The sequence below is a fragment of the Bos indicus genome, chromosome 13 (assembly GCF_029378745.1).
Source record: "Bos indicus isolate NIAB-ARS_2022 breed Sahiwal x Tharparkar chromosome 13, NIAB-ARS_B.indTharparkar_mat_pri_1.0, whole genome shotgun sequence".
NCBI classification, from domain to species: Eukaryota; Metazoa; Chordata; class Mammalia; order Artiodactyla; family Bovidae; genus Bos; species Bos indicus.
Window position 1 is genome coordinate 57,766,708 of NC_091772.1, and position 20,168 is coordinate 57,786,875.

General features: G+C 51.2%; 1 protein-coding gene across 1 annotated transcript in view; it reads right to left on the bottom strand.

The window, feature by feature from the left end:
- STX16 (syntaxin 16) overlaps positions 1 to 16,504 on the bottom strand; it is a 51,130-nt gene extending 34,626 nt beyond the window's left edge. Inside the window, exon 1 of the mRNA XM_070801395.1 lies at positions 16,343 to 16,504. The gene's annotated coding sequence lies outside the window, so the exon portion shown is untranslated. The remainder of the gene's footprint in view (positions 1 to 16,342) is intronic.
- Positions 16,505 to 20,168: the final 3,664 nt, after the last annotated feature.

Sequence of the window (20,168 nt, forward strand, 5' to 3'; positions counted from 1 at the left end):
CCCCGGAGGCCCAGTCTAAGCAGGCTAGGGAAGAGCCAAGCTCCCACAGGCTCTTCTACATGGGTCACATCTCCCACTTCAAAGGTTACCAGGATGGAGATGTTTAGCACTTCCTGGGTGCCCCAAGGACCTTTTCCAGCCCTTGGTATTAAGATCCGACTCAACTGATGGAGACCCCCATTGCTTTACCAATACAGAAGTATTGAACCATGGGCATGGCATTGTAGAGCTGCTGGAGTTTCAAAAGATGCTCTGCTCTCAAAGAACTCACAGTCTAGCTGGGGACACAAAACCAACAGACGGGAAACAATTAGTGAGCACTGGAGCTTGAAAAAATATGCCAAAGTGACTATGAAGGCAGCCGCAGTTCAGAAAAGGGAGAGATTGATATTTCAGCGAAAGCTCCCTTCATGAAGGAGGCAGGGGAGGACCCTTTCCTTGAAGGAGGGGCAAGGGCTTCAGAAAGGTGAGGGCACCCCAGAGAGGGGGAAACAGCACATGTGAAGCTGGAGAAGCAGGAGAAGAAGAAGGTGGGTGAGGGACAAGGAAAGAGCTCCCCAGAACCCAGTACGCACTGGGGAGGTGATGATGCAGAAATCACTCAGGGTGGAGCCAGACTTGGAGTTCTCTGGATGTCAGGGCTTTAAAGGTGACATTCAGGGACTTCTCTGCTGGTCCAGTGGCTAAGACTTGGTGCTCCCGATCCAAGGATCCTGGGTTCAATCCCTGGTCAGGGAACTAGATCCCACGTGGCACAGTCAAATCAAATAAAATTTTTTAATATTTTTAAAATATCATAAAATAAATGTGACACTCATGCAATTTATAAGCACTTATCTTGTGTGTAATGGGCACTGTGAATCATGCTGGAGGCTCAGAAATTAAGAAAATACAAGGAAAGTCAGACACTTTAATAAATATCCTTCAGTAAGTGTTACAGGGGAGGTACCCCCAGGAGCTGGGAAGCCGGAGATGGGCAGCCAGCCTCACTTAGCAAAGATTAACATGGGCTTCATGGAGGGAAACTTGGAGGGCATTGGAAATCATCCAGGTGTGGAAGAGGCAGAAGCATGACCTGGCCGTGTACAAAGATGTTCACAGCAATGAGAGGGTGGACCATCTGAATTCTCAACAAAAAGCCACTGATGAAATAGATGATGGTCCATCCATATGGTATCCCTGTAGAGTAGTTAAAAAGGATAAAGCTGTTCAGTATATATTGATTGGGAAAGGTTTCTAAGATGTAGTATTAAGAGAAGGAGGGGGGAAGCAAGATCCAGAAAAAAATATATTGTATGCTCTCTTGCTCTCTTTCATGTGAGGAAAAATGATGTGTGTGTTTTGCTGGTAAATGACTAGACATCTCTGGAAAGAGATGCAAGAAACAGGGACTGATGGTGGTTTCCAGAGAGCTCAGAGGAGGACTGTGACTCAGCCTTGGTGTGAAATGACTCCAAAGGGAGACATCACTTGAAGTTTAAAACGTGCTGAAGAGCAGCCAGTGGATGGGTGAAGAGCTGTGTTCTGGGGGAGGGGATGCCCAAAGGAGCCTGAAGTGTTCCAAGGCCCGTAAAGATGCTTGGGAGGAAGACACACAGGCAGAAGATGCACCTTAATGAGAATGATGTTCCAGGCTAAGGAGTTCACACCTTAGCCTGGAGGACTGGCTAAGGCGTGTCCTTAGCCTGGACACACTCACCCACTCCATCAGTCGATACTGATGCAGACTGAGCAGGATGGCTTTTGAGTATGCTAACTTGGTGTCTCGGTTGCCAGGTTAAATCCAACAGGCTGCTTCAACAAAATGCCACAGACTGGTTGTTGTTGTTTAGCTGCTCGGTCACGTCTGACTCTTTGAAGCCCAGTGGACTGCAGCACATCAGGCTTCCCTGTCCTTCATTATCTCCCGGAGCTTGCTCAAATTCATGTCTGTTGAGTTAGTGATGCCATCTCATCCTCTGTTGTCCCTTTCTCCTCCTGCCGTCAATCTTTCCCAGTATCACGGTCTCTTCCAATGAGTCGACCCTTCACATCAGGTGGCCAAAGTATTGCAGCTTCAGCTTCAGCATGAGTCCTTCCAATGAATATTCAGAGTTGATTTCCTTTAGGATTGACTGGTTTGATCTCCTTGCAATCCAAGGAACTCTCAAGAATGTTCTCTAGCATCACAGTTCAAAAGCTTAAGTTCTTTTGCGTTCAACCTTCTTTATGATCTGAGTCTCACATTTTACATGACTACTGGAAAAACCATAGCTTTGACTACATGGACCTTTGTCGGCAAAGTGATGTCTCTGCTTATAAACAGCAGAAATTTACTTCTTACAGTCCTGGAGGTTAGGAAGTGCAAGATCAAGGTGCCAGCAGTGTCGACCATTGGTGAGGGCCCTCTACCTGGTTAATTTCTCAGGTGGGAGTGGGGAGCTTGGGGGGGGGGTCTCCCTTTGTAAGGAGACCCCATTCATGAGGGCTCCACCCTCAGAAGCTCATTACTTCCCAAAACTCCACCTTCTGACACCATCACCTTGGGGGTTGGGATTTCATCATGGGAATTTCAGGGAGTTGGGAGTGGGGACACAGACATTCAAATCACAGCACTTGGCCAGGATGAACTATGTTTCCTAGAACCCCCTTTCTTCTCTGTCTGTAGTCAGGATGGGCCACAAGGAGGTCCTTGCAAGTTTCTGGAGGCCCCGTTCCCAACTCGGGATCCAGGATGGGCAAACCAGTGTGCTGCTTGCCCGCCTACAGTTCCCTTTCGAGAAGGAAGAATCAGAAAGTAAACAACAAATAAGGGAACTTTCGTGGTGGCCCAGTGGTTAAGACTCTGCACTCCCAGTGAAGGAGGCCTGGTCAAAGAACTAGATCCCACACGCTGCAACTAACAGTTTGAGTGCCCCAACTAAAGAGTCCGGGTGCCTCAGCTAAGACCTGAAGCAGCCAAATAAAAAAAATTTTTTAAGTTTATATAAAAAGAAAACCACAACAAATAAATAATAAGATATCAGAAAGTAAGGTCATGCCAGCAGAAAACGAAAACTAAGTAGCCTGCTTTAGGCCAAGAATGTTTCAGGGAGGCCTCTCAGAACAAGTGACCTTGACCTGAAGGGCAGGGGGGACTGCCCATCAGCCAGCTGTAGAGGCTCAGACTGTGGGTCACGGGCTCTGAGGTAGGTCGCACTGGAGTCTTTGAGGAACAGGAAGAAGCTGACAGGCCGGTGGATTGTGAAGGAGCAGAGAGAGTGAGGGGTGGGGTTGGAGCTGAGGGCCTCGATAGCCTTGCAAGTCAGCATCTTGATTTTATTCTAGAAGCATCCTAAAGTCAAGGCATCTTTCAGAGTTGGCCATGAGAGAGCCCACACAGAGCTCTTCCTTTGAAAAGTGGGGATAAACCATGGTCTTGCTCTGTGTGTGTGTGTGAGGGACAGAGAGAAATTTCATGTCTTGGTCTTTGCCTCGGGCTGACTTGCAGATCCTTCCGCCCTGTGTCCTGGCTCCCTGCTGGTCTCACCAGAATTCCATCTTTCCAAGGAAATCAGACTTCCTTCTGCTAAGAAGATCTTTCCAGGCCCCGGATAAAACAATCATGCAAAGCTGAATCACTCACGTGGTTTTACGTTTCATTTCCCTGGGACGCCATTAGCAACACTGAGCCCTTCTGCCTGTATTCAACAGAATTTCTTACCCTGTTCTGCCTGGAACAGAAGGGAAACGAAAGGGGAGGAAGGGTCTCGGGGAGCTGGGCCGGGGAAGGGGGTAGTACAGCACCCCCCTTTCAGCCCAGGGAGGACCCCTCGAACATGACAGATGGTAGTCACCTTCCCCAGGGTTCGTAGGTCAGCTCTTCGTACCCTTACTCCTGCTCCAGACCTCCTGGCTTCAGTGTTTCTATCTAATTGATTTAGAAATAATGGATTTATTGGATAAATGCTTATAGACCATGGAGGCCAGAGAAGGGAAGCCATTTGGCCAAGGTCACACGCTGCCCAGTGGCAGGATTTGGCTGTAAACCCAGCTTGACTTCCAGAGCGGCCCTCTGGTGCATAGTAAGAGTCCCTCTGAGAAGAACTGGTCCTTCCCCAGAGTCCCTGGCAACAAGCGGCACATCTTCTGTGTGGTTTTCATAAAGGGTTGGTCCTGTTTCTCACTAAATCACTTAGATCGTGGCCTGTTCATGAGCAGGAAGTGGGTCAGAAAGAACAACAGCAGGGGACCACTTACAAATAAGGGATGGATTCGGACCCTTCAGCAAAGCCACTGCTGCTGCTAAGTCACTTCAGTCGTGTCCAATTCTGTGTGACCCCATAGATGGCAGCCCACCAGGCTCCCCTGTCCCTGGGATTCTCCAGGCAAGAACACTGGAGTGGGTTGCCATTTCATTCTCCAATGCAGGAAAGTGAAAAGTGAAAGTGAAGTCACTCAGCCGTGTTCGACTGTTAGTGACCCCATGGACTGCAGCCTACCAGGCTCCTCCGTCCATGGGATTTTCCAGGCAAGAGTATTGGAGTGGGTTGCAAAACACATGGGCTTAAAACATGGCCGGCTTTTCTTGGAGCCACCCGGTACTTAGTATGTCTTCAACCAGTTTGGGGTGGATGGGTCAAAAAGTGGCTGATCACTGTGTGAGAGTTCTTGTTGCTCACCTCTCCCTTCATTTAAGATCCAAAGCAGTGCCTCCAAGAAGCTTCCTGGATGGATGGAAGATGAAGGGATTCTTTGGCCTCGACCAGAATTTCTGGACTCATGGGTGATTCCAGTTAAAGTTCCAGAATTGAGTCTCATTAGCCAGATTTAGGTCACCTGCCTCCTCATCTGGAAACCCATCCGTCATTCCTACTGGGGGCAGTGGGGGTGGTGGTGGTGTCTGTCTGTCCTGGCCTGGTTCATCTACCAGGGCTGAGGCAGGCCAGGGGAGACCTTCCCAAGGAACATTAGGGCTTTGTCACCAGAATCAGAGAAAGTTGAGGCTGGGCTAGCAAAAGGACCAGCAAGACCCAAAGACCAAAAACACAAATTTCCTCATCTCCTTTCAGAACCACAGAGAGCTGCAGGACCACCTGTTCATCTCTATATTATGCTCAGGCAGGGCAGGGGCTTTGTCAACATTTGTGGAGTGAATGAAAGAATAAATAAATTGTTCAGTGAATTGTGGACCTTCTGGAAGTGAGAAGCAGTCCCCACGGTGGGAATAGAGCAGGGACTCTGACAGTTGTAGGGGGTGGTCCTGGACCCCAGGTCTGGCTCATGGAGAACACACAGGGCCCCAGCAGGCTGACCACCCCCTGCCAAGGGCACATGAGCTTGATGCTAAGCCGGAGGCCATGTGAGCTGGCATGTTGGCGGCAGGACCATGGGCTCAGGGTGCAGCTCCCTGTGAAATGAGGGCTGTTCTTCCCCCATGTCAGCCTTGGCCTGTGGCCCTGGGCCTGGAGAAATTTTCATGGCAACAGATGGATCCAGAGTGATAGGAGGGGGCCCTGGGGAATGATGGCTTCCTTGCTGGTGAGAAGCCGAGCCATCACCAGCCCAGAATGGAGAATTGTTGGTAGGCTTATCTCCTGAGTTGAGGGGGTGTGGGTTTCTGGGGGCCTGAACAACATCCAGGAGAGATGGCGGGGGAGCATCCCTTCCTTGGGGGTTGGCCTGGCCAGAGTGGGGCTCCCTGGGCCACTGGGAGCAATGCCGGGCACAGGTAACAGTGACTGAACAGACAGCTCTGTTGTTTCCAGCATGAGAAGCTCTGATGGGCCGTCTTTAACATCTAGAAAGGGAGGTGGGAAGGGGCCGTGCATGTCTGAACGCTAAACAAGGCTGCTTTGGGATGCTTTTCATGCAAATCCCATGATTGAGTTTCCCATGTGTGGGAGTGGTTTTTTCACAGCTCCTTGGTCTTTTAAAATGAGAGGCGAATGAAGGCTAGAATGATTTGGTAGCCCCCAAAGGACCTGCTTGGGGAAAAAAAAAAATCCCCAGGCTCTTGGCTCACAAAGAAAAAGCATCCCATTTTTCAAGAAACTCTGCCTAACCATGCTTCTCCTTGCGGGGAGGGGTGTGGAGGCTCAACTGCTCCTGATAGCAGTCATCTCAAATAACCCTCCTGATAGTTGTAGGGGCCAGTGTTTCTGAGGTCGTGGAGAGGCAGAGCCAAGATGGAACTCAGGTCCGGCTGGCTCCAGGGCACATGCCCAGCTCCTCAATCATGTTATGGATATTGAAGGAATCTAATACTGCCACCCACGATGATCTTGGCTAAGCCCACTCAGCCAAGAGCACCTTGTAAGCAAGTCCTCTAAGGACAAATGTGTCAGGAGGTGATGTTGGAGCAGAGAATGGCTGGGAAAGAGTGTCTCGGGGCAAGGGAATGGTGGCATCTGTGATGTTGCCAGAAGGACTTGGGATTTGGCTGAATCGAATCAGGTTCCTTCTCCAGTTGTGAAACCTTCACTCCCCTAAGGGCTGTGGTCTGAGATCAGCAATTCCCCCCAATCTGGAAGCATCCATCCAGTCCCTCCAAGCTATAGCCACAGAGGAGGATCTGAGTCGGCCTTTCAACGTTGGGTCTGGCGGGCTCCCACTGGCTGGGTGGTCTCATTCCCCATCCCTGTGGCCGCCTGCCCTTGCCATCACCTGGAATGGAAGGATTCTGAGGCCCTTCTCCAGAAACTTCTACGGAACATCTCTGTGTGACACGAGGGCTGGCCAGCACTTTCCACTCTCCTCCAGGGAGCTTCACCGTGAAGAACATTTTCTTTCTGATTTGTTTTCGTCTCTGAACAACCACAGGTCTCCAGCTGGCTTCACATTCTTTCCTCTTGTGGAAAAGGTTTGCAGGACTGTTTCTGGCTCTCTCTCTCTCTCTTTCATTTGATTTTAAAGGTGCAATAGGCCAACATCGAAGAACAGAGTAGGAGAGTGGGAAGAAGGAAGGAACGGGGGTGGGAACAGCCATCCGGGGACTGTTCCTGACCTTTGAGGAGGTCACTTCCCCATTGGATTCCTCAGTTTGTCCACTCCTCAAATGGGCATCCCACAGGAGAGTCTTGAGAGACAGAAGCTGAGGTGTTGTCCATGTGGCTGCAAGGGCTAGAAAGAAGGGAAGCAGGAAAGAAATCTCTCTAGACTAGTTCCCCAACCTGGGGGCTGGATGCTCTGGGGGAAAGCTGTGCTGTGCATTGTGGGGTGTTTAGCAGCATCTCTGGTCTGCACCCATGAGATGCCAGTGGAAAACCTGAATTGTAACAACCAGTAATGTCTCCAGACGCTGCCAGACATCCCACATTGAGATCCACTGCTCAGCACATCCCGAGGCCCCGGATGGTGTCCCCTCGTAACTGTCTGGACTTGGCACCCTTCATGGTCTCCTGGTGACTCAAGAGCTGGGGAACGCTGACGCCAGGGGAAACAGGAGAGACTTAGGCCCCAAGCTGGTACAAGGCGGCCCTTCACCTCACCTGGACACCTCATTGCCCAGGAGGTCCCTCTCTTGGGAGGCAGTGCTGCCTCCTCTGAAGGCTCAGGAAGGCCCCCAGGATGCACAGCATCCTCCCAAAGCCCCAGAGATCCTGCCACTCTGTGACCTGCAGGAGCACCAGCCCCTTCGGTGAGTGGTGTCCCCCCAGGTGCTCAGTGCAGGGGGAGACGGGTCTTCGGATCTCCAGCATAGCTGATCCCAGCAGGACATGAGGCCCCAAGGAAGAGGAGGGGGCCTGAAGGCTCCGTGAGACCACCCCCCACATACATGGCTCCCCAAACTGGGGTGCCTGTGGTCTGAGCTCTACTTTTCTTACACTTTCATTTTTCTTTTTTTTTTTTCCCCTGGTTCTTGGCTCTGGAAAAAGTGGAAAAACATATACAGTGACCATACTGTTGATGTCTTGTTCAGAGAGAAGGAAAGATTTCACAGTTACTCAGAGAAAATACTGGTTGACGTGTGGTTAATAAATCACGCCCACATTTATGCATTTGCGGGTGTGGGTCTTGATGGCATTTTTCCTTTCTCGAGAAGCAAATTTAAGCTCCAGACTCTGACACGGCCCCATTAAATAGGGCCTTTCTCTCCTGCTGAGGACTGCTTTCACATGAATGTTTGTCAGGCAGCCGGGATCCCCTCTCCCACTCCGGAGGCAGCACAGAGACCCTCGCACCAGGGCTGGCGTCTCCACCCTGAAGACCCGGGCTTAAGGGAAGCAAGAGGGCTTCCTGGCATCAGATTCATGAAACTAGAGACAGGAAGGTGCCTTCCTGAGCAGGGACTACATGGCCTCCAGCATTCAGGACCCATATCAGCAGTACTTAGTAGGCAGAGACAGACGACTTCTGTACCCAGATGGGCAAGGTCTTTGTCTCTAGCACATTGCCCTGTCTCCTCTCTGACAGACAGATCCTCCTGCCCACCCCACCACCCCCCATGCTCTTCTTTCCCCTTGCTTCATCTAGCCTGTAGTCACCGGGCTAGAAAAGGACTGTTGAATAAACTATCGATCAAATAACAAATATTTTTAGCATCTATCATGTATATGCCACTGGGTTAAGACCTGGAAAATGTATGGGGCTTTGGGGAAGGGGGGAATGAGGCTCTCAGGGATGAAGAATGGCAAATACACAGTGCGCCTGCCCCCGTTCTTCCCGCCCGTGCTCCTAGCAGACATTGCTAATCAATCACTAGACATGGAGCTCAAGAATTTGGTCTGATGTACAGTTCCAGGCAGCTCCTCCTTGGAAAGGTCTTTCAGTATGTAGCTCTGAGACAGAACGGGTTACCTACTTCACCAGCCAAATGTGTCTTATCTGTCCTGGTGATCAATAGAGTAACAGACATCTTGTTGCCCTAAATAGTCTGGGTATCTTGAGAAGATGAGACATGCACTCCTCACAAAACAAAAACCCTAGAGCATCAGAGCCATGAATGTTGATGGTCAGATGAGGCCATGGCAGGAGGTCTATGCTTTCTGAGGGGTTGCTGCCTGCCTCCTGAGGCAGCCTGAAAGACTTCCTGGAGGAGGTGGCTTGCCAATGTGTTGGCTGTCTCACTAGTGCATTGGCCTTTGATCACATGGCAATCTTGCATCACTGCCCTTCAGGGAGACCCACTGCTATCCAGCCATGGGCAACTTGTATACATTCCTAGAACTGGCCGAACATTCCCCTCCCCAGGGGATTTGCACCTGCTGTTCCCTCTGCTTAAAATGCTTTTGTCCTAGCTCCTACCATGGCTGGCTCCTTATGAGCTTCCAAGTCCTGGCTGCAAGTCCCCTCCTCCAAGAAGTGCCCTGGCTGCACCCTGCTGCCAGGTCTTCCCATAAATCTGTATCTCAGCCCCTTGTGTTGTCTACCAGATGTGATCTGGCCTGCAAGATATGGAAACCACCCATGTGTCCATCAGTAGATGAAGAAGATGTGGTGTGAGTGTGTGTGTGTGTGTGCACTCAGTCCTTTTGTCATGTCCAACTCTTTACAACCCTATGGACTGTAGCCCACCAGACTCCTCTGTCCTTGGGAAACTCAGTATACTGCAGTCCATAGGGTCTCAAAGAGTTGGACACGACTTAGCAACTCAACAGCAACAATATAATTGTACATCAACTATACTTCAATAAAAAAGGAATAAATGAATGACTACAATTTAAAATATATATGAATGAAATTTTAAAAAGTTTTAATGGTAAAAAAATAAATAAAAATAAACACTATGGAAATGGAAAAAAAAAGAAAGGCAGGGGGGATAAGAGTCAGCCTGGCCTGCTCATGACTTTGGCCCTGACACCAATGGTCAGGTATACTGTAGGTGCTCAATAAATATTTGCCCAAAGAAGAAAGAAGGAAAAAAGTTCTAATGGCTGCATGGGAGGCGACAAGGAAAACTTTGCAAAGCCTGTCCAGAAAACAGCTACACAGTCAAGTGCCCTCTCTGTTGTGCATCTTCCCATCCGGGCATCTTCAATTTCTACAGCTGTCTCCCACCCGGGATCCAGGTCAATCTCTGGTGGATTACATCAGTTGCCCGGGGCTACTGCAATAAAGGACCACAAATTAGGGGGCTTAAAAAATAGGACTCTGGAGGCCAGGTGTCTGAAGTTCAGGTGTGAGCAGGGCCAACTTCCTTCCACAGGTTCTAGGGGAGGGTCCTTCCTCGGTCTCTTCCTCAGCTGGTCCAGGGTGTCCTTGAATTGCAGCCACATCCCTCCAACCTCTGCCTCCATCTTTGAATCATCATCTTCTCTCTGCCTCTGTCCTCTCCTCTTCTTATAAGGGCACCAGTCATCAGATACAAGGCCCACTGATAACTTTGATAACTTCATCACAAGATCCTTAACTGGGTATATCTGCAGAGATCTTTGTTGTTGTTCAGTCACTAACTTACATCTGACTCTGTGACACCATGGACTGCAGCAAGCCAGGCCTCCCTGTCCTTCACTGTCTCCCAGGGTTTGCTCAAACTCATGTCCATCGAGTCAGTGATGCCATCCAACCATCTCATCCTCTGTTGCCCCCTTCTCTCCTGCCCTCAATCTTTCCCAGCATCAGGATCTTTTCTAATGAGTCAGCTCTTTGCATGAGGTAGTATTGTATTGGAGCTACAGCTTCAGCATCAATCCTTTCAATGAATATTCAGGGTTGATTTCCTTTATGATTGACTGGTTTGATCTCCTTGTTGTCCAAGGGACTCTCAAGAGTCTTCTCCAACCCAGAGTTCAAAAGCATCGATTCTTCAGCACTCAGCCTTCTTTATGATCCAGTTCTCATATCCATACATGGCTACTGGATACATCTGCAAAGATCTTACTTCCAAATAAGCTCATTGAGGTTCCGGCTGATGTGAAATGCGGCGGGGCAGGGGGGGGTGGACACTCTTCAGTTCACTCCAGGGAAGATCAGGACAGAAGTTGCTGGATATCCAGGGCTGTCCTCAGGTCCAGACTCCCTAGAGCTGAAGGTGACATTCACGGAGAGCTGCCAGCTGGCTCGGTACCCTGGTGGGGACCACCCCCTCTCTTGCCCCTCCTCAATGCTGAGCTCCCTCCCAGTAGGGTCTGTGTAGCCCTGCCTTTTGGGAAGGACCTGCATTGCCTTCTTTCTTTAGGGGGTGGATAGAGGTCAGGTCACCTTGGATTCCATTGCCATCATCACCATCGACTGCACTGGTTTTCTGGAGTGTGTGTATGTGTTTAACTTGTTCTGCTTTTTAAAAGGCACACCAGAGCAGCAAAAGAGTCTGGAGGTCCTTCTAACATCACCACAGGCTGACAGAGGGCCCACTGTCCCCAGGGCCAGGGTCCCTCTGGGGAGATATAGGTCTCTCTTCTCCTGGGCCCAGAGCAGGTATGAGCTGTCCCTGAATCCTGCTTTTGCAGGAGAGCGGGCGGCAGAATGGACCCCAGGAGAGTCATAAACCCCAGGCAGGAATGAAGCATGGCTGAAAATGCTGGGCTTTGAATGGAATAATATATGGCCCAGGAGATAAGCCTCCTCTTATTCCAGGGCTTGCGTTGCTGTAGCAAAGCCCCAGATGGATTCCTGGGAAGAGCTGAACTAGGAAAGAGACGTAAGGACTGGCCTGCCTGCCCTCCTGCCGTCCAGTGCTCAGAGGCAGTCAAGCCGGAGAATCTGTCCTCAGGGAGCCCCTTATTCATGGGAAAGATGAGCACGCAGGCAGGGGCTTGCGGGGAGGAGTGTGGAAGAAGGCAGGGAACCCAGCTGTGGGAGGGTCCAGAAGGTGGGCTTTGGAACACACCCGCTTCTCTCCATCTGGTCCCCTTGCAGCTTCTCTGGTCCCTGACACCATAACAGCCCCCCTCACTGGGCTCCCAAGTTTCCCCCAGCAATCCCAAACACTCTCCACACAGGAACCAGATGGACTTTAGAAATCAGATGAGGGGCTGGCTTAGGTAGAGCTCTTTGGGATGATCCAGTGATAACCGTTTTATTGAGAATGACAAAGATGTAGTTTCTTATCCTCACACACTTTTTCACCCTGTACTGAGACCAGGAAGGACTGTTGCCAGGACACAGGACATGGATGAATATCTCCAGCCACAGTGAGCACTGACCTCTCTGAGCCCCCAAGACCAGCAATGCCCCATATGGAGCACTTCCTCCTTCCAGCTGCTTCCTGACTTTCCTGGGGAAGAAATAGGTGAGGAATTTTGCCTATAAACCCTCTATTCTTTGAAAAATCAAACACAGCTCTTAGAGACCAAACAACTGACTTCGCCCAGACTTGAAGGGTCCTTGACATGGAGCGAGGGCCTTGGAGGAAAGACAAGTTCTCACCCAGGAGATAAAGGCATCCTCTCAGTAAGAAAGAGCACCTAGAGTTTCCATTTGGATTCCTGAAGGCCTTGGGGAAATCCAGGGGGACCGTTTCCAGGTGGTTTCAGAAGTACCTGACATATGGTAGGTGCTGGATAAATATCTGAGTAAACCAAAGAGCAATGGTATTAATAATTGTGTTAAAAACTAGAGGCTCTTTATCGGGCACTTACGAGGAACCAGTCTGTGCAGAGTGCTTGACTCTTAACGGGAGACACAGCCTGTCCCCTGATAGTGTCAAAACTGGGCACATTCTGGCTGCACGCAAGGGTGGATGCCTGCCTGGCTCTCTGGAAGCCCACGTCTGGTTAGAAAGACAAGATACCGAAAACTTCACCACTGATAAGGGTTAAACGGCCGTTCAATACAACAATAGAAGAGATGTTCAAGGCACTACATGATTAATTGCCCCGGGAGTCATAGGGATGATAAATGTTTTAGGGACTCAGGGGAGGGAGCCATTTGTCCAAGGCTGGCAGAAGAGACAGACATGGGTAGGGGGAAGTCAGTGTCCTTTTGAAGAGGGACCATGGAGCTGTCGTGGGATCTACAATGGTGTGATTTGAGGGGACTGTCTTTTTTTTTTTTTTTTTTTTTTAAGGAGTAAATCTGATGCTTAGTTACCCACTTGCTCTAGTCTCCCCATGCTGGGGTCCTTAGAAAACCATCTAGTTCAATAAAATTGGGAGCCAGTGAAAGCTTGATATTTATTTCCCTTCCAGCTGTTTAAGAAAAGCCTACTGTGACTCAGATGGTAAAGGATCTGCCTGCAACGCAGGAGAGCCAGGTTTGATCCCTGAGTCGGGAAGATTCCCCTGGAGGAGGAAATGGCAACCCACTCCAGTATTCTTGCCTCAAGAATCCCATGGACAGAGGAGCCTGGTGGGCTACAGTCCACAGGTTGCAAAGGTTTGGACATGACTGAGCAACACCACTTTCGTTTTCCAGCTGTTTAAAATTCTCTAGGACAAGCCAGACATCTCAGATCTTTCCTCTAGAAAGTGGAATGGGAATTTGGTGCATGCCTCCTGTGAAATAGGGTGAACATGCTGGCTTTGAACCCCAAAAGTAGTTGGGGCATCTCTCCCTTGGCAAACGGGCTCCACATCATATTAGACAAACATGTTTTTTCATGGTAGGGATAAGATTGACAAGTGTTTGGATTTTGCCCCAAATTTCAAGAGGTTGAAGCTGAGGGGTTTTTCTGAAGCTCTCAGAGGTCTGGATGATGTTCAGTCTGGGAAACAGCTATTCATCACATCTCATACCAGAAATTGGTTCGTGGACGCCCAAGGCTTTATCTCATTAAATCATGTTGCTATCTATAAATGGTGTTCAGGCTGCTTCTCTGGGAGCGAGGTCATCTGGCTGTTTAGAAAGTCCCACCGGGGTCAGGGAGGTGCTGCTATCTGCAGACTTGGGGGAGACCATGCCTCTCCCTGTATCTTCCAAGACACAAACCATCCAGGGGCTGCATCGGATCAAGGTGCAGCTGTCCTCCCCCCAACCCAGTAGGCTCCACTCTGGGCCCTGGCAGTGAGAAAGCAGAAGGCTGACAATGAATCGCATGGTGTCATCTGCGGGGGCTGGCTGGTGACATCACAGCAGGGAGGGGGGCTTCTGGAGCCAAGAGAGGCCCAGAGGGCTCTGAAGATAGTGACAATGACTGCACCTTTCTCTGTCTCTCTGCTTCTCTCTCCATCCACCTCCTCCCCAAGCCTAATGGACTTAAATCCCCCATGAAAAAATGAAGATCTGCAAAACCCAATCTTTGCCAGTGATGTTAAGCCATCAAGGGGCACCTCTCCCAGCTGGGTCTTAAAAGGCGGCCATGATGGACTTGAGACGGGAGGTGGTCCAAGGAGGAGTCAGGAGGCCCCAGCTTTGGGGTCAGAGTCGGGGTCAAGTCCCCACTCTCTTTTGGGCAGGCCACTTGGCTGTGCTGAGTCTTGGGTTTTTCACCTACAAAATGGGTTTTCCATGAAGATGGTAGCAAAGAATGCATTCAGCAGTAAGAAGGTGGCCAGCTTGGCAGCACCAGGACTTTCTGTGGAGGGCCCACCCCTACAAGTCCAAGTCCCCTTGGATTTTTCATCCAAAATGTCCCAAGGCTCTGTTTTCCTTCTCAGTTACTCTCCCGAGGGTAGGGAGAGTAGATAGCCAGGGAGGAAGAACGCAGTTTGCTTCTTCCACGTTCCGAAGTGGGAAGGGTCAAGGGTGTCTGTGGGGCTTTCCTGAACTAGGGCTCCTCTTCTCTCCTCTGCCACTGACCTTGCCACCCCCTGCCTCATACTCAGGCCAGCTGGGACCGTACCTGGCTTCCTCCCAAGAAAGCGAGCCCTTGACTTGTTGTTAGCATCCAACTACAGGGAACTTGGAAATTGAACCTGGTAACCTTCCAGGGCACCACCATAGTCGTACATGTATACCCCACAGACTTTTCTCGAAAGGCGATTTCAGCAGATAGAGCCAAAGGAACCCAGTTCTCAGTTTGATATTGGTCATCCAGGCAAGGGACCCTCACAAACACGCTCTCATCCTGTCCTTAGAGTTCCTTGGATTCCACACAGAGCGGAAGGACAAGAGGAACAGGGAAGTTGTAAGACAGAGGAGAGAGAGAGAGAGAAAGAAAGGAAGGAGAAAATGAAAAATAAGATGGGAGGGGAGAAATCAAAGGCGAAGACACAGGAAGAGAAAACCAGAGTCAGAAGGAAAAGTTTGAGACGCAAACAGACGTGGAACCACTTTCACCAGTTTGAGCTCCAGTGTCCTGCTGTTCACCCAAGAAACCCAAAACCCCGCATGTGGGCCATCCCTGAGCTGGGCCCTCAGAAGGCCTTGGACTGGCTGCAGAGGAGAAAACTGCCGAGGAGCCCAGTAAAGGGAGACGCTGGGCAAAGGAAAGCGTGCATGACAAGAAGGCCCGAGGCTGTCTGCAGCCCCCAGGACCACAGTGTCAGAAGTAAGAGCCAAAACCTAAGCTTTCAAAGTTCCTGCCACTGCAGTCTGATTTCTTTCTCTGGTCTCAGAGGTAAAAACTGACCTCTAAATGGTTTAGAAAGGGCTACACATGGTTCCTCCAGTTCCCAAGGGCAAGTTCATGGGGGAAAGTCAAGCTGATTGCATTGCTGTCCAAAAATCTGGGTGTTTGGATGTGGTTTGTAGACTGAGCTCACCCTGGCGGCACCCAGAGCTGGGTGGGCACCTCCGGGTGCAGGATGCATGGAGAGCCCTTGGGGGCTGCCTCCTCCCCATCAGGGTGGGCAGCGCTGTTGCGGGCACAGGGTCCAGCCCTGGCTGAGGAGCCTGTGCTCAGGACACGATAAACATGGACTGCATCTCAGGTGGTCCTAACACCTACGAAGGAACAGAGAGCAGCCCTCTTGCCGTCTGGTCTGTTCCTTGTTATCTGTTTATCTGTCTCTCTGTTTGCATCCATCTCTCCTACTGGGCAGGGGCTGCCTGACTTCGGCGGTGCCCCCCCACCCGCACATGGCAGGCACCCATGGGGTTGCGGAGTGGGCGGTGTGGATGGCGCATCTGCCTGCCCTCTGCCCTCTGTCTGGCTGGGAAGAGCAGCCCTGGTCTCTAGGGCTGTCATCTCCTATCCCAGCTCACGGAGGGGCATTTCAAGACAATGAGGGCCAGAGGCACAGCGTGGGCGGGTGGCGGGGCTCAGGCTGAGAACAGGCGGCCAGCGGGGACTCAGCCCCCACTCCTGCGGCTCCGCTGGGGAGTGACTCACCCGGCGAGCGGCTGCGTGAGTCAGCTCGGCCGTGATGTGCTCTGCACACTGATGAAGCCAGCATCAAAATGCACATGGTAACGGGCAGCTGGTGAAAGCAGGGGGCTCACCGCACACTTGCAAGCACGCGCGCGCACACACACAGCCCCTCTTTCCCTCCCCACCCCCACCTTCTCTCCTCTCCCCACCTCCCCGCTTCTTTTGTGTTAAGATCAGAGCATTAAGTTTGAATCAGAGACCTCCTACCCCAACCCACCACACACCAGTCACATGCAGCTACCGACGGGTTACCTCGCAGCCCTGTCCCCCGTGTTCTCGTCTTCTAGACGTGGAGACAATGAACTCCATGTTGCAGGAATCCAAGTCCACGGGACGGGCTGAGGATGAGGCCTGGCATGTCACAGGTGCTCTGGGGTCATTCGGGCTCCTGAGGCTGGCGTCGGTCACTGATTTGTGCATCCGACAAGCACCCAGCCAGCAGACGGGGCACCATCCCCGGCTCTGCAGCCAGAGGTCTGGGAATGAGACGGCAGGCAAACGAGTCAGACGTGCCCTTCTGCAGCCTCACAGCCACACACAAAGCAGCAAGTGAGTTACAGAGCTGGAAACCAAGTGGAGTGGGAGGGGGGCGGGAGGCCTGGGTTTTTAGGAAGAAAAGCATAGCAATAATGAGGAGGGAGAATTGAAATCAGGAAGATAGCTCCCAGATCAGGGCAGCTCGTTTTCAGTTACTTCCGCAAACAGTCAGGGGAAAGGGTCAGTGGGGACTTAAGAGCCAGCGAAGTGGCCGCTGGTCAGAGGGACCCGCAGATGATCAGGGCTGTGTGAGAAGAAAACCCTCTCTCTGGGCCCCTCATTTTTGTTTATCTCTGGGTGAAGTACAGGATGTTTTCTTGTGTCGGCCATACCCTCCTGGTTGACAAGAAACTCAGTTCGTTGTGGCTCAAGGTAAAACATGGGGCTTCATTGTCTCATGCAAATGCTTCTCTGGAGGAATGCGGTGGACGCAGGCATGGTGAGATCCAGAGGCATTAAAAGTGCTGTAAGCATCTTGCTCTGCTTTGAGTTCTGGTTTCTTTCATGTCAGTTTCATTCCTAGGCAGCTTCTCCCCACATGATGGCTCACAGTGGATCCCAGTTTATAACTTCTCATATCAGCCATGCCATAGGGAAACCTTGATTCTCTACAACCTCCTCCCAAAGCCCTGTGATTGCACTGTCTTGACCTACCGCTCATGTGCCCAACTCTAAGTGAGCCATAGTAGACAGAGAGTGGACTGCTCTGATTAACTCACTCTGGGTCGTGAGCCCCACAAAGACCTTGTGGGTTGAAAATAGAGAAAGGGTGTGTGCCTGCATGCTAAGTCGCTTCAGTCTTGTCCAACTCTTTGCGATCCCATGGACTGTAGCCCTCCAGGCTCCTCTGTCTTTGGAATTCTCCAGGCAAGAATACTGGTTCAAGATGCCATTCCCTTCTTCAGGGGATCTTCCCAACCCAGGGATCGAACCCAGGTCTCCCACATTGCAGGTAGATTCTTTACTGTCTGAGCCACCAGGGAAGAAGCCCTAGAGGAAAGGTAGCCCTCCAGAAAAGAGAGCCAAAGTTTTCCAACTTCTATGCTGGAAGAAAGAGGAATAGATGTCCAGCTGCCAGAAGAGACTGAATGCATCTTTTCTAGCAGCAGAGCAAGAAGGTCTGCTCTTTAAAGAACCACAGAGGGGCAGAGAGACAGTGGTTGGAAGGGCAAGAGGTGGACTGGATTCATGAGTGGGAGGAGGGCACTGGAGAGACAAGGACAGGCCATATTTCCAGCTAGAGACCAGATTTTAAGGTAGAGGAGAGGTTGGGCTTTATGGTGGGTTGATGGAGCTCCTTGGGGTGGGTTAACGTATTCAGTAAGAGGGTGCATTGGTTTCCTAAGGCTGCCGTAAACCACCCCTAGCTTTCAAACAACAGAAATGTTGGAAGGTTTCAAACAACAGAAATGTTCTGGAGACCACAAAGTTCAAAGTCAAGGTGTTGTTGGCAGCCCGGTTCCCTCTGAAGGTTGTGGAGAAGGATCTCTCCCAGCTGCTGATGGCTTCTGGCAATCCTTGGCTTGTAGGCGTGTCATTCCTATCCCTCCCTCCATCTATACATGGCCTTCTCCTCTATGCCTGCGTCTCCTTCTCTTTTGTCTCTTATTATTTTGTCTTATTTGTCTCTAATGTCCTGTCATTAGATTGAGGGTCCTCCCTACCAGGATGACCTCACCTCCCTTATGCCAAATGAAGTCATATTCTGAGGTCCAGGATGAGTTCCTCCTTGGTGGGGTGGGGGGATACAACGCAACCCTGGGCAGTGGAAAGAGGGCTTGATTTTGGGGGAGGAAATGTATAGAATTCTGGAAGAGACTGGAGTTCTTTGGTCAAGTCAGAGGAATGCATTTGTTCCTTCGCTGATCTATCTGGACGTCATCAGGCACCGACCCAGTGCACCCACGTGCTGATGCTCAGCCAGTGCTGCTGTGAAATTGACAAGCTCTGCTTCCCAGTGCTGCTCACTGGCTAGTGGCTGATGAGGAGACTGCGACAGAGCGAATGTCATGCACTCACACACTTCCCCTGATGAGGCCAGCAAAGTTCCCAGAGGAGGTGGCGTGGCCAGGGTCAGCTGTGGAGAGCGGGAGACAGGAGTGAGGGCTGGTGGGAGGGTTTTAACTTGCGTGACCAGGACGGGGGATGGCGGTTGTGCTTTCCCTGAGAACAGGGTTGGGGGGAGGGTGGGCATGAGCAGGTCTGCAGGAGACAGTGATTCCCTCCACAGGTAGAAGGGAGTGCGCCATTGGGGACCCCAGACTCAAATGCTGATGGGTGGGCTTCTGGAGGAGGTGGAGGGACGGCCAGGGTGGGGAGGCTGGTGTCTGGGGATGTGATTTTCATCACAGCCGTAAGCACTGCACTTAGCTCCAGGCCATGGCAGGAGCCCCCAGAGTTTCAGAAAGTGTTTATCATGGTGCATCTGAGCCAACAGAATGAAATTCTATATGGAGGTCAGACCCTCTGGGGGGCCCATTCTTCATTTTCTTGGGCTCCAATCTGGTGGGTCTAGTCGCCGTCCAAGACCACCTCGTGAAACCAGAAGGCGTGACTGAGGCTTCCTGCAGGGTTCTTGGAAGCCCAGGGCCTCTGCCCCAAGCACCACCCATCTGGCTTGCACAGGATAAGGGAGGGAGGCGGGAAAGGGACCCCAACCAGGATGAGCGGCCCCCAGCAGGGAGGGCTCAGAGCCCCGGAGCCCCGCCCTCCCCAAGAGATGGCTCCTCAAAGCAGATTTGTGTTGTTGGATTGTTCTCACATTTGTGAATACTCTGGGGCTTGGAGGGGATGGTCTCCAGACCACCCAGCAGCAGGCCAGGTTTAGATGCTAGATTTATTAAATAGCACAATTCTTACTCATGGAAGAAAGATAGTAAGTAAGAGAAGAGAGGCAGGGAAGGAGAAAAAGAGAAAAGATGGGAAGGAGTGGAGAAGCTGCCAAATCTTCAAGGTCACAATGAGCCTGCCAAGCCTGCCAGCCAAAGCCCCTTATGTGGGCTTCCTACTGTTTTCTGGACCCCACTGACCCAGCTCAGTCCTCCCCCACTCTCCCTGACAGGGAGCAGACTGCTTCAAGAGTCCTGGAGCACATGGGTTTGTCCTCCTCCAACAGACAGAGTGTCCATGTGCCCCAGAGACACCTCTGTCTCCCTGCTCCAGGCTCAAGAGTCCACGGAACACCCTCTGCCTCCCCTAACCCCTCCACAGCAAGACCAAAGGAGCAATTCCCACCAGGGCCTGCCCTGGCCAGGACCAGGGTCCAGGTGGCACCGCAGGCCAGGCTCCTCCTCCACGTCCAATAGAGGACATGGAAGTGCCCTCACATGGTTGGTGTTCAAGAAATAGGACGTAAGTTGATAAACTGCATTAGGTTAAATACACAGTCTACCAACAAGGAAATCAAGGTGAGAGCGAGCTACTCTGCAGGGAGCACGCAGATCCACAGAGCTGGAGTGAAGATACACACCCAGTTTCGAAGAACTCCAGAGACAGTGGCGTGAGATTCCTGTTGCTGTTGTGAAAAAAGTCTACCATCGAC